This window comes from Lontra canadensis, unplaced genomic scaffold (genome assembly GCF_010015895.1).
Source record: "Lontra canadensis isolate GAN:19392208 unplaced genomic scaffold, GSC_riverotter_1.0 scaffold37, whole genome shotgun sequence".
Lineage (NCBI taxonomy): Eukaryota > Metazoa > Chordata > Mammalia > Carnivora > Mustelidae > Lontra > Lontra canadensis.
Window position 1 is genome coordinate 8845693 of NW_022631031.1, and position 21336 is coordinate 8867028.

General features: G+C 36.6%; 2 long non-coding RNA genes across 2 annotated transcripts in view; one reads left to right on the plus strand and one right to left on the minus strand.

Moving 5' to 3' along the window:
- The window catches only part of LOC116874467, a 72599-nt gene extending 55147 nt beyond the window's left edge, over nt 1-17452 (plus strand). Inside the window, exon 3 of the long non-coding RNA XR_004384003.1 lies at nt 17268-17452. This is a non-coding gene — a long non-coding RNA (uncharacterized LOC116874467). The remainder of the gene's footprint in view (nt 1-17267) is intronic.
- Nucleotides 1-21336, minus strand: part of LOC116874468 — a 109561-nt gene that overhangs the window by 63553 nt on the left and 24672 nt on the right. The window lies entirely within an intron of this gene.

A 21336-nucleotide genomic window follows, 5' to 3' on the forward strand; every position in this document is an offset into this window, starting at 1 on the left:
ATAGTGTAAAGCTCCAGGAGAGGGAGTGGGGCCAGAGTGGTGGGTTGCCCCTGGGGTTCCTAAGTTTAGGGGTTTTTATGAGCTCTTCAGCAGAACTATCTTTAAAAATCAGGGTATGTTGAGTCGTGCCAATCAAGACTTTGGTCATTATCTGTCTACCTCTCTGGTTACTGTCAACATGCTGAGGGTCTTTTTTGCTGACATCTGGAGGCTTATGTCTTAACTGCCCCCTTCCTCATGATAGGGACAAATGCTTTGTGGTTAATTGCCTTGCTTTAGGACATTTTGCAGAAGTCATTTCTGCAAAGGCTGCAAAGCAGAATGTTAGCGCGCTCCTGTCCAAGCTGCAAAACAGGATGTAGTGCTGTTTTATTTTTGCTGTCCTGACTCTGTATTTTCTTGTTGGGGACCATGGCCCTACTGCCTGACTGCCCAGCTAACTCCTAATAAGAAGAGCTTTGCTCTGAGATGTTACTATGTATACTATGAAAAAAATTTTTCTCTGATCAGATAGTTTGGGAAATAGTGAATAGTGAATATTATATTTCCTCTTAGTGTTTTACAATGCTCATTATCTCATTATCACATTGAAGATACTGAGGAAGTCTTGAATTAAAAAATGTGTAGCTTCTGCAACATAGCATTTTCTAAATTGTTTTTACCCTGGAACACTTTCTAAAGGTATAGTATACTTCCATATGCTATGGAGTAGTGAAGTATAATTATATACTTTGTATAGAATAGTATACTCTGCAGTACAGTGTACTACCTACAGTATACCACTAACATTTTGAGACTACTTCCCCCTCTCTCTCTGCCTGCTTCTCTGCCTACTTGTGATCTCTCTCTCTCTGTCAAATAAATAAATAAAATCTTTTAAAAAAAATTGAATCAACATGGTGCTGACATACCAAGGAAAGCTGCTCATCCATTTCCCTTACACAAGTTTCAATAAAAACTATGTCTACTCAGATAAAGTTCTACCAATGCTGGGCCCCATAGAAAGGAAGACAGAGCTCTTCCAAAAGGAAGGGCCTAATTGCCCAATCCCAGTTTTATACTTCCAGTTATTGGGAAAAAACTCTTTACTCTCTCCAGATAGTTTTCTACATGGAGGGAAATTTATTTGTGCTGGGGAGCTTGCCTCAGGACTGAGACCCACTATACCTGAGTTTAAGAGAATGTGTTATCATGGGTCAGGGAGGGGCAGAATTAAGGAGTAAATCTTTTTTCCTGGGTTATGAAGACTTCCTGGAGGAAAAATGGGGCAGGATGATTTATTCATATGTTAATATTTAAAATTAATACATGTCATATTTTATATTAGAAATTTTCTATTCATCTTGGTGAATTTGCTTTATGACCTGACAATAATTTACGATTAAATCTAAAGAGCTTACTCCTGACTTGGCATGCCGGAAGCATAAATTTTGTTTTATTGTTGACCAATTTTCTAAACTCTTCCAAAGGATACTTTCTAGCAAATTGTTCAAAGTTTGCTATCAACCTTACATTTTGTGAAACTGGTTGTCTCTGGGATTTGTGATCTAGTGAGACACAAGTTTCACCCCACAGGGATATGATTAACCATCAAGCCCTATTAGAAGCTCGCACTAAAACAGGCTATTATATCCAAATGGAGGCATGATGAGCCATTTCCCTATCCCATGCCCACCCTTCTCTTGACATCATGTCAATACAAATCTTCCTGTATTCCTTCCTTAACTCAGTTAGGCCCTGAGTTGACATTAACATAATTGACCTGGAAATTATAGATAATAGCAGCAGAAAAGGTTTTAACAGGCTAGACAACATTATTTAGTCTTTTTCTATAATGCCCTTTTTATGACTGTTATTCCACTCTCTTCATTCTATTTACCACCCCTTGTGGAAGCACCAAGGCCTTTGAGAGGGCTATGAAACACCTTTCTCCCAAAGACAAGGCTTCCTAAAATGTCATCATTCCTTACAATAACCTTCAAGGTCAGTTACTTAATGATTTTATGTTTAAGGAGAATTGGGAGACTCTAGGTTAAGTGCCTTTCCCCAGACAAATCAGGAGCACAGCTGGGGTCAGAAATGTACTTTTGGCTCCATTTAATTCAATTGGAAAAGAACGCACTCCCCCACCCCACTAGAATTGCTGCCAAGACCATTCAGAAGGTATAAATGTAGTATCCCGGTTGTGGGCCTGTATCCTAACTTTAATAAATGAGCATGCTTATCCTTCCTAGGTGACCCATCATTGAGCTCCAGTCTTTCGACTTCACTACATACTCAGGTTTACATCAGGATGGAATCCAGGTCACTGCATGGGATTACGGTAATAAGAGCCTTTTTGTCTGGAAGCTTTCAATCAGCATTAATGTGGAAAACTCAGAAAGTACTTTTCTTGCCATATGTGGAGCAGAATAACCTGGCTAATGAATATGGATTCTGTCCTACTGGCACATAAATACCTTTGGCCATAGTCCCAACAAATCTTAGTAACTATCCAAGGTCAAGTTTTGTCAACACTTGGATGGAAGTCATCCAGAGAAAACCCCAGGTGTGGCAAGAGATATGTTGATGATTCAGTAGTTGACATTCTCCCTTCTGAGTCAATAATTAACCCCAGCATGCTATTATTGGCATTCTGAAGGCTCCTGTAATTTGCATGCCTTAAAAATTAGACTCAGTAGAAACTTCTGGTCATAAAAGTAGCCGAGAGAGAACAATGAACCTGGTTGTAACTACATTTCAGAATTAACTGGCTACAAAAATCCTGTCAAGTTGTTCACGATTTTCTTTAAAAAAAATTTTTTTTTTGCCTTAATTTCTCCACAAAAACATAATTTCCTTGGAAGAATGAGTTGTGGCCATTACAGCTGTGAAGTAGCATCTTGATAGTAGTGGGAATGGTTTTCTCAAGCTGGAGTATGGCTTGAGTTTCTTCCCCAAAAGGCCACATGTGAGTTGTCTGCAGTTGGGCAATGAGGATGAAACATCTCAGTCTCTTGGGGGCTACAGACACTTTTCAGGAAAAGACACACTTCTGGAGAAATAGCAGCTGAAATATCTCTGCCTATTTAACTTAAACTTTTTAGCTTATTTTCAGAATGTTGATGCTTAAGTTTCTTAATTATACTTTCCTTTTACTGAACCGTAAGTTCTTGAGGTTTTGGACGAATATTCTCAGTGTTCTCTCTTTTTTTTTTTTTTAAGATTTTATTTATTTATTTGACAGACAGAGATCACAAATAAGTAGAGAGGCAGGCAGAGAGAGGAAGTTCCGGAAGCAGGCTCCCTGCTGAGCAGAGAGCCAGATGCGGGGCTCGATCCCAGGACCCTGGGATCATGACCTGAGCTAAAGGCAGAGGCTTTAACCTGAGCCACCCAAGCACCCCTCAGTGCTCTTTTTTTTAAAAGAGCAGTGAACAGGGCAGCCATATTGAGTAACATCAGTAAATATAGCCTGGATTTCTTCCTGGTTCATAGTCCAGATGATATATTCTATATTAATATGTGCATGATGGTAACATTTTCAAGCAGTTGAAGACAGTTACTTTTAACAAAGATTTGCAAGGAAAAAAGACTAATCTAAAGGAAGGATTGAGAGCGTATAACGTATCCAGACATGCTGGCTCTACCAAGTAATATCTTTTGAGGAAAGGTCATGTGATTTGGCAGAGCTGGGAAACTGCTAAATTAAGAAACCACTTAGAAGCAAAAATAGTAAATATATAAAAGTTCAAACTACTCTTTTAAGTTTCATTTTTTTAAAATTTTAGCTTTATTGAAAAATAACTGACATACAAAATTATAAGATATTTACAGTATACATTGTAGTGATTTGATATACATGTACATTATGGAAGGATTCCTCAATCAATTTAATTCATAAACCCATCCCCTCACATATTACCCTTTTTTTTTTCCCCAGTAGGAACATTTAGGTTCTACTCTGTTGGCAAATTTCAATTATACAGTATAGTGTTACCAGCTATTGTCAACATGTTTTACATTAAATTTTCATACTTTATTCATCTTATGGCTGAATGTTTATACACTTTCACCAATCTCTCCCTATTTCCACTCCACCCTGGAAAACAGTTTTCTATAATCTGTGTTTATGAGTTTGACTTCTTTTCTTTTTTTCTTTTATTTATTTTTTTTGGATTCCACATGTAAGTGATACCATATAAGTCTTTCTCTGTCTGGCTTATTCCACTTCACGGTATGCCCTAAAAGTTCATCCAAGTTGTTGAAAACAGCAGGCTTTCCTTCTTTTTTAGGTCTATAAATATGTACATATGCCATCTTATTTGTGTAGGTGTATATATACTATCTTCTTTGTTCATTCATCCATTGATGGGCACTTATTTCTATATCTTGGATATTGTAAATACTGTTGCAATGAATATGGGAGTGTAGCCATTTCTTCAACATCCTATTTTCATTTCCTTTAGATATATGAGGTGGGATTGTTGTATCATATGGTAGCTGTATTTTGTTAATTTTTTCAGGAACCTTCATAGTGTTTTCCATAGTGGCAGTGCCAACTTACATTCCCACCAACAATACACAAGGATTCCCTTTTCTGCAGATCTTTCTAACCCTTGTCATCCCTTGACTTTGGATAATAGCCATTCTAACAGGAGTGAGGTAAATACTGTTGTTTTGATTTGCATTTCCCCGATAATTAATGATGTGGAACATCTTTTCAGCATTTGTATGTCTTCTTTGAAAAAATGTCTATTCAGTTTCTCTGGCCATTTTTAATTTTTTTAGATTTTATTTATTTATTTATTTGTCAGAAGGAGATAGAGCAAAAGCAGAGGGAGTAGTAGACAGAGGGAGAAGCAAGCTCCCTGCTGAGCAAGAAGCCCAATGTGGAACTCGATCCCAGGACCCTGAGATCATGACCTGAGCTGAAGGCAGATGCTTAACCAACTGAGCCACCCAGGTGCCCTATATCTTTCTAAATATAGTTTGAAATCAGGAAGTTTGATGCCTCTACCTTTTTCTTTTTTCTAAGACTGCTTCGGCTATTCATGGTCTTTTGTGGTTCCACACGAATTTTAGGATTGTTTGTTCTATTTTTGTGAAAAATGCCATTGGAATTTTGACAAGATTTGCATTGAATCTGTACATTGCTTTGGGTAGTAAGTACATTTTCACATCAGTTCTTCTGTTTCATGAGTATAGGGTATCTTTCCATCGATTTGTGTCTTTTTAATTTCTCTTATCAATGTCTTATAGTTTTTAGTGTACTTTTACTTCCTTGGGTAAATTTAGTCCTAGGTATTTATTTTTTGTGATACAATTATAAACAGGATTGTTTTCTTAATATCTCATTCTTATGGCTTGTTTTTAGCATATAAAAGTACAACTCTTTTTTTTTTAATATATATTGATTTTGTATCCTGAAACTTACTGAATTTACTAGTATTGGTTTATTAGTTCTGAAAGTTCCTTGGTATAGTTTTTAGAGTTTCTTATATATAATATCACATCATCTGCAAATAGAAATAGGTTGTATGAATTTCATTTCTTTATCTTACCTAAGGGTTCTGGTTAGGACTTCCTATAGTATATTAAATAAGAGTTATGAGAGTAGGCATCCTTGTCTTATTGCTGATCTTAGAGAAAAGGCTTTCAGTTTTTTGGTATTGAATATGGTGTTAACTGTGGGTTTGTCATATATAGATTTTATTATGTTGAGCCTTTATATGCAGTTTGTTGAGTGTTTTTATCCTGAAAGGATGTTGAATTTTGTCAAATACTTTTTCTGCAACTATTTAGATATTCAGATTTTTATCTTTCATTTTGTTAATACAATGGATCACATTAATTTGTGGATGTTAAACCATCCTTGCATTCCTTGATCATGGCATGTTATTCCTTTAATGTACCATTGAATTTAATTTGGTAATATTTTGTTGAAAATTTTTGTATCTATGTTCATCCTGTAATTTTATTTTCTTATAATGTCCTTGCCTCATTTTAGTGCCAGGATAACACTGGTCTTAGAAAATGAGTTTGGAAGTGTTCTTTTCAATTTTTTTGAAGAGTGAGAAGAGCTGGTATGAATTTTTTAAGTGTTTGGTAGAATTAACAAACTATTCAGTTTTGGATCCTTGTTTGTTGGGATGTTTTTGATTACTGACTCAATCTCCTTACTAGTAATTGGTCTTCTCAGATTTTCTATTACTTCATGACTCAGTCCTGGCAGGTTTTGTGTTTCTAGAAATGCATGCATTTTTTTTCTAGGTCGTCTAATTTGTTAGTTGCGATTATCTAGTTCATATTTAAAATTTAAATAGGAAAATCAAAGGTTTAAATGATGGCCTGTTCTCACAGACATTCCTGGGGAAACCATGGACAATGTAATGTTCCCAGCAACTCTAAGCAAGATGGGACAATGAAGGAGATTTATTCAGAGACTGCAGTCAGCCTCTTGGTAGTCAGACCCTCTTCTGATTCTAAAGCTCCCTCTTCAATTTTTTCACTGTAACGTCTTTTCTCAATGATGCTTGTCTGAATATTTTACAACTTGCCTCCCCTGAAATGTGTCTGCTTCTATTTCCCTTATCCCTTCATACTGGAAAGTAGACTGGCTAAACTAGTAAACTCACTATGAGAAAATCTTGTGATTGTTAATAAAAATTTAGCACACGAACTCCTTAATGTTGCATTTTAACCATTGCTATCTATGCTTTCACCCAGTGGTTTTTTAATTACTTAAAAAATAAAAATAAAAAGTTGTTATCTTACTCAGGTCCCCTCGGTGCCATGGATGGGTAAGACTAGAGAACAGCTGGTGATAAAGGAAAAAACGATGGGATGTTTATTTAAAATAAACTTCCTTAAAAGACGCCATCTATTAGTTGGTCTTACAAGCTTTGGTTTTGTTTTTTTTTCCCCTTTTCCCTTAAAGAATTAGGAGGTGGGGTAATATGAGTGGGAAGGAACAGGAAAAGCATTAGAAAGGAAAGGAAGTATTGAATAAGAATGAGGAGCACTGTCATTAAGAAAGCACAAAATGATTATATAGAGTGAAGGAGGATGCTGTTCTTGTTAAATGAGAAGTAACATTTAAATGTTTGCCTGAAATTAAGAAACCTAGTAGCTAAAGATAGTAAAATATTCTTGAGAAAAAATAAACATCTTCAAAATTATCCTGGCAATTTGATGTTATTTTACACGTTATTCATGGTAGCCTAGAAAAAGAATTCTAGCTTAAGAAGAGAGTTTGTAAAAAGTGATTAATATAAGTCCCTTACTTTTCAGATATAGAAACTGAAACACACTGAATTTAACTAACTTGTTTAAGATTAATAAGTGAAGTTACAGCATTGACATTGAATAAATTGCCCTTAATCTAATGCTCTTAGATAGGCTGAGTAAACGGCCTAAGCTATCCATATTATAATCTCCAGAACTTATGAATATGTTGCCTTAAATACTAAAAGAGACTTTGCAGATGTGATTAAGTTAAGGATTATAAAATGAGGAGATTATTCTGGTTATTTGTGGGGGTATAATGCAATCACAAGGGTCCTTGTAAGAGAAAGAGGGAAGCTCAGAAGCAGAAAAGAGACAAGATGATGAAAGCAAAGCTCAGAGAGATGTGCTTTGAAATGAAAGAAAGGACCACAACCAAAAAATGTAAGTAGACTTGAGAAGCTAGAAATAGCAAGGAAGTAACTATCCCTAGAGCCTCCAGAAGAAATGAGACTTTGCCATCATCTTGATTTTAGCTCATAAAACCCATTTCAGATTTCTGACCTCTAGAAATGTAAGACAATAAATTTGTGTTGTTTTCAGCCACGAGGGTCACATTAACTTGTTATAGTGGCAATAGGAAAGTAATATACCCTCTTTCCAACTAAACACCTTACTTCTTTTCATTAAAATAATCATGTTATTGAAAGGAGCAGAGAAATCCAGAAACTTTCCTGAAAACTCAAGTTACTGTTACCAGATGAACTGTGGCACAGATAGATGAACTAATTGGTTAATTTCCCCATAGGTTTACGTGAACCAAACTCACTATTTTAAAAATTTTTTTAAGTTTAAAATAATGAAAAAAAAAGACTACATTGTTTTAACATATAATGAAAGAACTACTGTGTTGAGTCATTTTGTTGTAAGATAATAAACTAATTGTCTAGCTTAAGTAAAATGGAAATGAAAGTCTAAAAGAGAAGCCAAACTATAGAAGAAACAGGAAATCTTACAAGAATCAAAGTGACCTCTTTCTCTGTCTTTCTGTCTCACCTTGCATAGTCTCTTGGTTCTTCCTGTTTTCATGCATAAACTTACCAACAGCCTAGCTTTTATTGTTCCAGTTGCTCATGGGTTAAACATGGTCATTCCAATTCTGAGTTTTTCTGAAATCCCAGTTGGAGTCTAGCAGACACTCCCTGGAGTCACTTTACCAAATCTGGCCTTCAAGGTGAGAAAAAATATGATTGGTCCAGTTGAATAAAATGCCCACTCTTGTCTAATCAGTTGGGACTGTAGGGTTCCAAGTTCCTACTCATTAAATGTTGTACAGGCTCACTATTAGAAAAGGGGAATATGTAATAAAGGCCAAATGATCAATATGATGATTACATCTCTAAACATATTCAGATAAAAATTTATAATGTTAACTGCTACTTTTGTTTTTAAAAAATGAAATACAGGTGCGCCTGGGTGGCTCAGTGGGTTAAGCCTCTGCCTTCAGCTCAGGTCATGGTCTCAGGGTCCTGGGATCAAGCCCCGCATCAGGCTCTCTGCTCAGCAGGGAGCCTGCTTCCCTTCCTCTCTCTCTCTGCCTGCCTCTCTGCCTACTTGTGATCTCTGTCTGTCAAATAAATAAATAAAATCTTTAAAAAAAATGAAATACAAAATTAACATTTTCGTTAAAGAAGCATAAAAGGATTCATAATCAAAGTAATATAAAGTGAAACACGATAATAAGAGATGCAATTTAAGGAAAGCAGCAAGCAAGAAGAATAAAGGTAAAGGCAGAAAGTAATGAGTTAGAAAACCAACAAACTCTTGAATCAATCACTTAATGTAGGTCCTCAAAATATTTACAGAATGAAGTGAATGAAAAGAGAAACCCTCAGTATGTCAAATCAAGAAAAAGTGGACAGTCAACAGAAGTAAATATCATTGTAAATGAAAAAAAAATAAAACCACAAATACTTAAAGGACTTAGAAAAGTAGGAGAGCACTATGTACAATATATTATTGGTGAATATTGTTTAGTAAAATAACAAACCATTACTCCAATTCAAATAGAAAACCAGAAATGCAGAATTTTTAAAAAATATAATTAATAGCTCTCTGCCCAAACTTTTTCTGGTCTCCTATTTAGTAGACAGAAATACCAAGTAATATCTTTCAATGACAGGCCACTATAATTCAACAGAGTGGATGTCATATTATCACTACCCATTATCTGTTCCCTTCTCACTCACTTCCAGCACGCAAAATAATAGAGGCTCACTTAGTCCATGATTTATTTGAGTCTTCTAATGAAGTGATGTTTTCATCAAATAACTACTGTGAGAAATGTTGGAATGTGCATCTCCTTTTTCCTTTCCTTGAAATTATTGCTCATTAGAAACTTTAATGCCTTAACCTCTGCTACCTCAACAATATTGGAAATTGGTAGAAATATTGAATTGGAAAGAAATCCTTGTTCAAGCGCAAGAAAATGGAGGAAATTGACCTGGTTGTAAGGTGAACCTTTGTAAGGTCAGTTAGGTAACAGAACAAAGTGACTGGGATCTCCAGTGAGATACGGATATTCACGATGATGAAAGCCCTTGAGAAGACCTTGATGATCATGAGGTAGATAGCAGGTGGAACATGAGGTGAGTCACAAGTAGGCACTATCTTCACTTTGATGTGTGGTGGGAGGTGTGGAAGTGAGGCAGGCTATCCAGGCGGTAGACAGAGAGTCTGGCACAAGGCAGCTCTTGTTCTCTTGTAATGACCATTCCTAGCAATAACCACACCTATGTGGGTAGTAAAGGAAACAAAGTCTAACTCTTTTTTTTTCTCCCCTCAGAGTAACCTGTTGAGGCCATTTATGTGTTTCCTGCTTTTCAGGATTGATTCAAGAAATGAAAGGAGGCAACAGAAAAGCAGACTGATTTTTACAACAAGTTTTTTTTTTTTCCCCCAGAAACTGAGATCCATCTTTCTGAGGTACTCCTTTTAATTCCAAGCTGTGAACATTAGAGCATATGGAGAAACCAATAGTCCCTAAGACTCATCACAGATTAAATAAGGGATATAGGCGGCAATCTCACACAGGAAAGAGAAACAAGCTTATTTTAAGTGGATATTTTTTAAAAACCCAGTTATTGTTTTAGCCCCTTTGTTGATCTATACCATTTCCAGCGACAGGAGTTAACCCAGTTACACCAAAATTAGCAAGTGCCAAGACTGACAAATTTCTTTGGCTTTCTCCAGCACCTATTTTCTATACTTTCATTATCCTAACTCTGAATTTGGTGTGAAAATACATTATATTTAATGTCTAACATGATGCAGTTTATGATGTGGTTTTAGATTTCGCAGGGAACAAAATTAAACTGTTGGACCTGTTTGCTAAGTCTAGGATGAACGGTTAATGGATTTACTAAAATGCTAAACAAATTCAAAATAGTATCCTTTGGAGAAGAGATGAGGAAAATCATCAAATGCTTGTCTGGACAAATTTTTTTTCTCCATCCTGAAAATATTCGAAATAATGTCAAAGAAAATGCAGAAAAACTATCAAGGCTAAACAATTAAGTAATGATGAGTCCTTCATTACTCCTGTCCACTGAGGGTGTTTTAGTGAATTTGAGTTACCTTGTTTCCTGGAAGACATACAATAGTAAATCAACAGCAAATGTTATCTACGTGTAGCAGATGGGAGAGATGAGACTGCAGAAAAACCAATACGCTCAGCTTCTCAGTCAGTGGTAGAAAGGGGGAATAATATTCAGACCTGGGAATCCAACTACATTACTCATGACCTAGACCATCCTTTCCTTCTGAGAACTAAAAATAGGATAGTGCAGTTGAATAAATAAAAGCTATATTGCTCCCAAAAAGCAATGGGCTCAATTATAGATGACATAGAAAGCTACATTATTGTTGAAGATATTCATTCCCCTTTCTACCTCCATAGGAGTATTCTTCCCTGTCTCTAGAATTTGGGTGGGCCCATAGGACTTGCTTTGACCATTGACAAGAGCTTGAAATGCGCCTGTGCAGTTACCTTCCTGTGTCTCTACCATTGCCATGAAATGAGATTCTTCTGCATATCTGTTTGCTCAGCATAAAGACAAGTGGAGCCAACCACAGCCAAGCCAGATGTTTAAAACAGAGCCATCCAGCAGGGTCTAGATCAGCCAACTGCCATCAACAAGCTGACCCATGGAAAATAAGCCCTTATTGTTGGATGGCACTGGGATTTTATGGTTGCATATGCATAGTAATAACTCAGCAAACATGAGAATTATGGGGTCAACAATCTAAGGGCCGAAGATGGTTGATTTCCTTTCAGCTCTGTTTCCAGAGTTACTTTTCCTATTTTTAACTTGTGAGATTTAATCCCCCCAAGGTAAGCTGATTTGTTCCAGCTCCCAGCAATTTCTCAAATTTTGTGCTCAGTTTAGCTGTCTTTACTACTGTCCCAATATTTACAACTTAAATTACCATTACCTCTGTGTCCCATGTTGACTGGGTTTTTCTGCTATTGCCCAGAGCGGTCATAGAGTCCTCAGGGATGTAAATAGGCTTAAGGTATTTCCAAATTTGGTATCTGCATATTTTGCTCTTCTGCCGAATTTAGATAAAGACAGTTCTGAGGTTACTACTTGTTGAGGATAGGTTTTACCACCATGAAAATCTTATTTTCATGTAACATTCAGAAAGTAACTATTTTTTAAAATTATACAATCTGAGTAGAATCCCATAGGAATGATGCTGATACAATATAAAAATTGTTTATTACAAGTCCAACTTTTATAGATATATCTACTCACAAAATGTATATAAGGGGATGTAAATCAGACTTTCAAGTCACGGGGTGCCCAGTTTCCACACTATTGACATTCTGGGCTGGATAATTCTTTGCTGTGAAAGGCTGACCTGTGCATTGTGGGATGTTTAGAAGCAACCTTAGCCTCTACTCACTACATGCCAATCTCTCCTCTCTCTGGGCTGTTTCAACCCAAAGTCATCTCTAGACCTTTTCAAATGCCTCTCTGCAAAATTACCCCAGTGGAAAGTCACCGAGAGAGAGGATATTTATATTCATTTATCAAGTAAAGACACCTCACTCAGATACTTCCCCATTTTCCCTTTTCTCCTCTATGATTTTACTCACCTACTTGATCTCCGTACCCTCTCTAAAACCAAGATAGTCATTCTTTCCTCCTATCTGTCAACGTTTAAAGAAGCATTCCACTGCACTGAAGTCCAGTTACAATGCAATGATAAGTGTCAAGGCAATACTAGTAAAGATGAGCTCTTAAAGAGGAAGGGCCTAGTAAACATAGCAGCAGTTGAGCTAACTCTTTGGCTCAACAATATTTATTGAAGCCAGATCAACAGGCGACACTAACAATGGATCATGTGTCTGAAATTGCACACAGTCTTGTTTCATAGACCTGGGCATCCTAATGGTATTCATTAAAATGCTATTTTACCTCTATCTCATTTTTCTCCATTGTAGAGACTCAAGAGTAGGAGATTTCCCTCCAATTTGAAGACGCTTTGCACTCCAAAACGGTCATAACTAGTTTGATTCCTATAATTGGACAGCATAAAATTTCTTGCATGCAAACACCATAATCATATTTTGTTTTCAACAAAGAACCATCTGTTTTATAAAGGATGTACTCCCAGGCATGCAATATTTCATTTAGATGACGTGGTGTTGCCATATTTTCCTTGCCATTTGAACCATAGTCATTGCAAGTGTAAAGTCCACAGCCTTGTATTGCAAAAACATGATCTCCTTTTCCAATATGAGTTTAGAAGCAACATGTCAATATTTTATTCATAAAATAACATAGCAAATGTGGTAGTAATTAAAACAGTTCAGCGTAGAGCCAACTACACTGGCAGATGGTGAAACTTCTTTACTGACAATCTTCAAGCAAAAGCCCTAAAGTCAAAGATGTTTACTTGGAGAAGACAATGGCCATTCTAATCATCACTTTTCCCTCCAAGTTTAATTTTCAATAATTCTTATTTTTAAACACCATAATTTCATTCAGTTAACATTTGAGCTATTCTTGGAAAGTACTATGAGAGGTAATGCCTAACATTTGTCACATATATTACCTCATTTTCTTCTCTTCAAGGTCTTATAAAATGGGTATCATCATCTTCATTTTACAGATGGAGAGACTGAGGCTTAGAAAGGTAAAGTACCTCTTCCAATTGAGTGTCAAAGTAAAGATTTAATCCCACGTCCAATATGACTACACTACTGCTATCCTGAAGTGGTAGGCTACAGGTCATAGTCAAAACCATATGATGAGTTTGTAGCCAAATCATAATTTTTGGGCACAGACTTTTGCCACATACAACAAAATTTCTCCATCCTACTTAAATTCTGTGCCATGTATCACTTATGACAAAGTTCTATATTAAACAAGAAATTGATAGGTAATGAGGAGAACCATATTAATATCTTGCTACAAATGAAACTCTGTTCTCTAGTTCTTAAGTAATCATACTGTTCAAAAGCATAATTAAATGTTTGATGTTAAAAAATCAGCTAAAAAGGAAAAGTAAAGCCTTACCATTTTAATTTTTTTATTTCTTTTAAAACTGCACATACCAATTAGTGAAATGTTTTGTGTGTATTTGTGTGTGTGCATGTGTGTATGTAATTTGTAAGAAGTCAGTTTTTAGTCTTAAATTTCATATTTATGTCATTCCTTTCCATACTTTCAGGAACACAGCTGAAAATAGTACACTATTTTCCTGATAGAAGTCAGAAAACTGTAAAATGAGATGGCTCATTGCAGTGTATATATTATTTCAGAGCAAGATGAGGAAACATAATGCCAGAAGCATGCACTAGAAGTGCTATTTCTGTATAAAAATAATGAAATGTCAGAATCAAGAAGAATCCCATAAATCACTATTACTCTCTTCTGTATCTCAGTTTATTACATGAAGTGCATGCCGCTCTGGGTCTGCGACCTTTTCCCCTGTTAAACGTATGGTTGACTCAATTGACACAATTCTACTGTCCCACAAAAACACACACGCACACACATCTTATCCAAATTACATGATTTGGTTTTTTCCATTATTTGACCTTTCCTTAGCTGATATTCTTGTTTATAGTTTCAAGGTTTTGAAAGCCGGCTTGACTTATAAAAGTACTTGCCTTTCGGCGAACAAAATAAAGCAAGACAATTCTTTCCGAACATTTTATTGTATTTATATCTCATCTTGTTCCAAACCCTATTTGAAAGGACTTACAAAATGATGTATAGTTATATGACAATATTAAAAAAGACAAAAAGAGCCAAAGCAAATAAGAATAACAAAAGGGAAGACTTAATAAAAGTGGAGATGATCGACCACTTTGTACCTATTATTTAAGATTATAAACAAAAGAACGGACTCCAGACAAATATGCCCTATTAGTTTTATTGTATTGGATGCTCTCCCTGCTTGTGGCCCTTTCTCACTTATTTCATACGAAGCCTTTCTAGAAGGATGCCAGGTTAACAGCAGTGAGGTAGGAATGAGCATGATTTATTGAGCACCTTCCCTGTGCTACACCCAAAACATTACTCATTAAATTTACTCACACTCTAAGCTGAATTAAATTCAGCTAGTGGACATTTCTGTACACTATTTTCTCCCCTCCCCCGACTTATTCCTTGCGTGCCCTGTGATTATAAATCCTTCTAGGGTAAGGGCAAGATAATTTACTCCTTTATATTGCCCATATTGCCAATGTTACCACTCCCACCCACTCAAAAAAAAAAAAAAAAAAAGAAAGAAAGAAAGAAAGCTTTATTACTAAGGCAATATGTGAGAAAAGCAGGCTTTGACCATCTTTGTTGTTATGTGTGTGTGTGTGTGTGTGTGTGTGTGTGTTCTATTCCAAGCCCACTCATTAGGGACCCTCAATCCCAATCTGAAACCTTGTAAATAAAATAAGGCTTTGCAAGGAGAGTTGAGAGGGCTTGTTATGGGTTGAATTGTGTCCCTCCCAAAATTCATATGTTGAAGTCCTAACCCCCAGTACTTTTACAGAGGTAATCAAGTTTAAAATGAGGTCACTAGGGGGGACCCACATCCAATATGACTGATGCTCTCTAAGAGCAGGATATTTGAACACAGACACACACAGGGAGAAGACGGCCTTCTACAAGCCAAGGAGAGAGACCTGGAACAGATCCTCTCCTCATGGCCCTCAGGAAGAACACACACTGCGGACACCCTGATCTGAGACTCATAGCCTCCAGAAATGCGAGGCGATCCATTTCTGTTCTCCAGACCATCCCGTCTGTGGTGTTTTGTTATAACAGCCCTAAGAAACCAATGCAGAAGTTCTTTTGTTTGTTTTTCTTCTTTGTGTTTTTTAACCTGAAGCAGCTAGGTATTTTTTGAAGATGTCTGAATTCATGGAGATAAGAACTGTATATGCTTCACTTCTCGTATCTATATGTTGCACACTGTTAAGAGTATGTTCACACAAGGGTCTGATACCAATGTTTAGTTCCTACTCACTGATGAATGGGTAGTCATCTTTAACCATTGTTTCTAGATGTATAAAATATACAGTACCATCATCATCAAGAACATTTTGTGGAAGTTTTACTGTGTGAGTTACTGTTCTAAGCACCTTGTGTTACTTCATTTAATCCTCACAATTACCCTAGGTGAGAAACACTGGTATTTGCTTCATACCTTGCTGCTTTGCACAGTACCTCTTTCTTCAGGCCTTGGCTGGTAACTATAGAATGTTCTTCCCTTAGGTACTGGGCAGAAAGTACATTCCTTTAAGAACTAATGTTTGGTAGCAACTTTTCCCAGAGCCTCTTATCCTCTGCAACTTATCCTACGAAATGCTGAGTATAAACTTTATGAGCTAATGAAAGTTTTTCATAAGAATACAGGTCTTGGGGTGCCTGGGTGGCTCAGTGAGTTAAAGCCTCTGCCTTTGGCTCAGGTCATGATCCCAGGGTCCTGAGATTGAGTCCCACATCAGGCTCTCTGCTCAGCAGGGAGCCTGATTCTCCCCCTCTCTCTGCCTGCCTCTCAGCCTACTGTGATCTCTCTGTCTGTCAAATAAATAAATAAAATCTTCAAAAAAAAAAAAAAAAAGAACACAGGTCTTTATCATTCATAGATCCACTTATTTCAGAATCATCTTGGCTACTCATTTAAAATTTCTCTTTCCAGGGCCCTATTCCAGACCTTATGAGTTAATTTTTGTTGGTAAGGCCCTGAAACCTGCATCTGTAAACGAGCTTCTTGGGTGATTCTTCTACACCTTCAAATTTGAAAAGGATGGCCTATTTTGAATATGCCATCTGTGTTTTCACGAAATATTAATTTAATTGATTAATTAATGGAGACCTTGCTTAGTCATCATACTGGAAGAGCATTTAAAAATGATAAAAGGATAAACATAAAATCATAATAAAATTTTAAAAATCAACGTGTCTTTAAATGGATTACGTGCTTTGGGAAGACAAGGAGGAACACAAGCATTAATAATCAGCAAATGAGCCAGGAAACATCACTAATCCATCTGCTTTATATTAAATGTCTCATTAAGAAGGATAATGTCCACTTATGGTTACTGACCCCATGGATTTCACCAACTATTTCATAATGCTGCATTCCAAGTTACAAGTTCAGAGCATATATTGAAAATGAAACTTAATGGATCAGAAAGAAGAAAAGAATTAATTGTAAAAAGATATGACATTCTCATTATTTTAGGAACTTTTCCATCAACTTGATTTTTTAGAAGTCAGTAGATTTATAGGAAAGACCAAACACTTCTAAGTTTCTGATTGGTGACAAGACATGGCACGTTGTGTTTGCCAACCTCTAAGACACCCTCCATGATCCTCACCTCCTGCTGTTCATACTTTTGTCTAGTTCTTGCTGGTGTTGAATAGGGCTGACATGTCTAATCATAAGGTATTGCAAAAAATGATGGAGTGGGATTTGTAAACTTATGTCATAAATAACGTTGTGGTTTTCCTCCTGTTTTCTCTTTTGGATCACTTACTCAGGAGGAGGCCACTGCCATGGTTCAGGGACAGTCAAGTACCCTATGGAAAGACCCGTGTGAAGAACTGAGGTTTCTTGTCAACAGCCGATGCCAACTTTCTACTCATTTGAGTGAGCCATCTTGGAAGCAAAGCCTCCCAGCCCTGGTCATGCTTCCAGATAACAACAGCTTCAGCTGCCATCTTGTTTGCAACCTCATGAGAGACTGCAAACCAAAATATTGCATCCAAGCTACTCCTGAATTCCTAACCCACAGAAATTATTTGATGTAGCAAATGTTTGTTCTTGTTCTAGGAAATGTTGTTATATAGCAATAGATAATTAATATAGATATAAATGTGATAACCTCAAGGATGTTTAGAAAATGCTGGAATAGCATTTGACACTATTAATGTTTCCATTCTTGCTTAATCCTCCAAATCCAGCTCCCATTTTTACTTTTACATTATTTTTTGTTTGTTTGTTTGTTTGTTTGTTGATTTTCAGATAGCTCCTTCTCAGTCCTCTTTGCTTTCCTCTTTCTCCTCCTATCTCCACTGCATGACCACTTATCAGATATCTACTTTTCTCATGAGTTCATTCATCCCATACCAAACCATCTTTACGATGAGGATAGTTTACAGTCTTCAGTGCCTCTTTTAGGTTACGGTATGCAGATGGAACTTGGACACTTCCACTTAGATGTTCAAAGTCAATATATCTACAACCAGATTTGTCTTTTTTCTTTAGAATTATCCTCTTCTGAGTTCACCTGCATTAGTGGGGCCATGCTTTCTACATTGAGAAACCCTCAAACTACTAATTCCCTAACTCTTCATTCGTTTGTCCTTTGACTTGATGTTCTATCTTTAAATTCTATAAATGTATGCTTCATAACATCTTTAAAAGTCTCTGCTTTTTTCATTCCTCTTACCTGACTCACTGCCAGATATTTGTGAGCTGATAATTACAATAACCCTATGAGGTAATAATTTCACTAACCACCTTACCTACTCTTGACTCCAGTATCTCTTCACTTCCATCCATCATGCACAAGACTGCTGAATTAATCTTTCTAGACACTACATCCATTCCTTTTCCACTTACAGATTGTCGATGGTACTTCCTTATCCTTAATTTTACCTTCCCCACTGCCTTCTCTAATTACTGCATTATTTTAATACTTCTCAAGTGAGCTGGAATTTTATTTCCACTCTCACATGCCAACTACAGTTTCTCCTCCATATATCTTGCCCAGTCCATTCCCCACTCACTAATGACCTCCTTTGTCTCTCTCCTATCCATACTTAAATCTTTGTAATGTGTCACAACCCAGCTCAAGTCTTGAATTTCTAATAGATTTTCTCTGATCTCTCTGGCTCATAAAACGTTACCAGCATATATATTCAAAAGCACAATGAATAGAAAAGCAATATTAGCCTGGAACGAAAAGGGAATGACACTAGTTATAAAAGTTCTCTGAACTACTATTATACTTGCTACTTGTTGCATTTATTTAGCGACAAATAACATGTATCTTTGTATTTTCTACCAATGAAGATTTAGCTTAGCAGGAATCAGCTGAAATAAAAGGAGATTACTTCAAATCTCTGGACCTTTCATAATGCCATCTAGAATTATTAATGAATGTTGGTCACTAATTAACCAGATTTTGCCAAGATGATTGGCTCAGAGTAAATTTGTTACAATTTAAAACAGAAAGAAAGTGGCATTGTGTGTGGTTGTTTGTTTTTCTGGCCATTGTGCAATAGTGTAACGCTTAATTGATTAAATTATACTTTCTACACAATACTTTATTAATAAAAGAGAGCACTGTTCTTGTTCCCTTAAAATTAAAATAATTTTATATGTCCTTAAAATCTCTTAAATGCTAGCCCTAAGGGCCAAGCCCATATATTGGTCTTTCTCTAATAGCACCAAAAAGAACATCTACCAAAGCCCAGAGGGCACTTCATAAGGTAATTGATGATTTCTCCAACTCCAAAATACTGACAACAATATCAAGGAAATTTTTCATGCTTTTGAGTCTCTTCTGCCTTCATAGATGGCTTGCCTCTGGATGTCAAAAACCAGATTCGATAATTCATTCAATAAATGTTTACTCAAAATTAGTTCATGAATGCCTAACTGAAAGATGAGAAGCAAAAATACAGGAAGCATACAAAGTTCTGATTTGCAAGCCACCAAACTCAACCCAGGCCAATTTTAAGAGACAAAAAAATATTGAAAAGCCTTACATAGAAGACTGGAGAACCAGGCTCAGAAACTAGGCAGCAACAGAAGAAACAAAAAACTGTTTGGACAAAAACACTGATTCCTTACATCTGATGACTGGATACTGGAATGACCACCATTGCTCCCTCAGCCCCAGATTCTGGAGGCTACTCCTGGCACTGTCGCCCTGGAGACTGGATGTTGCCACCACTTTTTGTTTTGGATTCAAAGTCTGCAGTAGGCATGTCTGATTGGGCTGGCCGGGGTGATGGTCATGCACCCCAGCAGCCAGCGGCTGGGAAAACAGTGATCATTCTTTCTAGTTTCCATAGGAAGAGGTAAAACAAACCAAGTATAGGAAAGAGATTCAGAAGCCAGACAACAAAAATAACTTTATTTTCAGATATACATCTACTTTGATGCATTATGACCATTTTGCACTTCAGATAAATCACCCTAGCAGGGATATTGAGAGTAGATTACAGAGGCAAAATTGAACTTTGAGTTTGAAGACACATATACAACTTGAAGCTAAGGTGGTAAGGAAAGAAACAACGGATTTGAGAGAGTGATGTGATTAACTTGACAGAACCTGGAGAGCGATTGGACTTGATAAACAAAGGAGGGTTGTCAATAACTGCTCTTAGATTTCTGGCCTGAGGGACCACGTGAATTCAAACAGAAAATTTAGGAGTATCAGAAAATTTAAGGAAGATGACAAATATCAGTTAGGGAAATATTAGGTACCAGGTGTATGTGATAGTCTAAATATGGTTATAAATTCCTTGCAGGTCTTTTTAACAAGACATGGAGTCCATTTTCCCACTTTTTGAAATATAGCTGGTCATATGATTTGCTTTGACCTAGAGAATGTGGCAGAAGTAACACATGACTGGCAACTCTTAACCACAGTCGTCTTGCAGTTTCTATTCTCTTCTTTTTGGAGTGTTGTAATCACCTTGTGAAGAAGAAACTAGCTTCTGAGGACTAGAGACAACGTGGAGCAAGAGAGTTCCAGACATTCCAGCATTTTGAGCTGATTTCCCAAATACATGATGATGGGACCCTTCAGGACCAACCAATCCCCAACCAACTCATCAGTTGACTGCAGCCACCTACCAGACCCCAGGCCAGACCAACAGAAGAACTACCTGTCTAACCAAATTACCAGAATCATGAGTGAAGAAATTATTGTTTGTTTAAAGATACTATATTTTAGGGTAATTTACTATATAGCCATAGAGAACTGATCTATTGCTAATAGAATATCTGAGGGGAAACATCCATTTGGGAGTTGGATATGAGTCTACGAGCCCATGGGAGAAGGAATATAACCATTATGATGATCAATACCAAGGACTGCACGAGATGATCCCGCATGAGGTCATATTGTTTCAGTCATGGACAGAGGTGTTAAAGGTTTTAATTTAAACCAATGTTTAATACATGATTAGAGAAAAGAAATCAGTGAAAAAATTGTAAAGAAGTATCCAGTAATGATTCAAGCAGATCCATTAGATTAAGCAACTAGGAAGTAAGTCATGGGTAACTTTGGTGGAAACAACTTGTGTTTTTTGGCATGTTGGTGTAAAAGCCTCTTGGTGATGGAAAGTACAGAAAACGAGATAGTAACTGAAGATACCTCTTTGATAAGAAAAAGTAAAGAAAAAGAGATAGTAAGTGGAGATATCTCTGTGCAAACATATTCATGTGACTAAAAGCAAAAGATAAGGTAAAGTTAGAGTGGGTTTTTCCCCCCTCGAAAGATGGAAAAGATATCTGCATGTTTATAAAATGGCATGAAACTTAAAACATATATTTAAACTATTCAAAGATTTTAGTGATGATGGAAGTCTC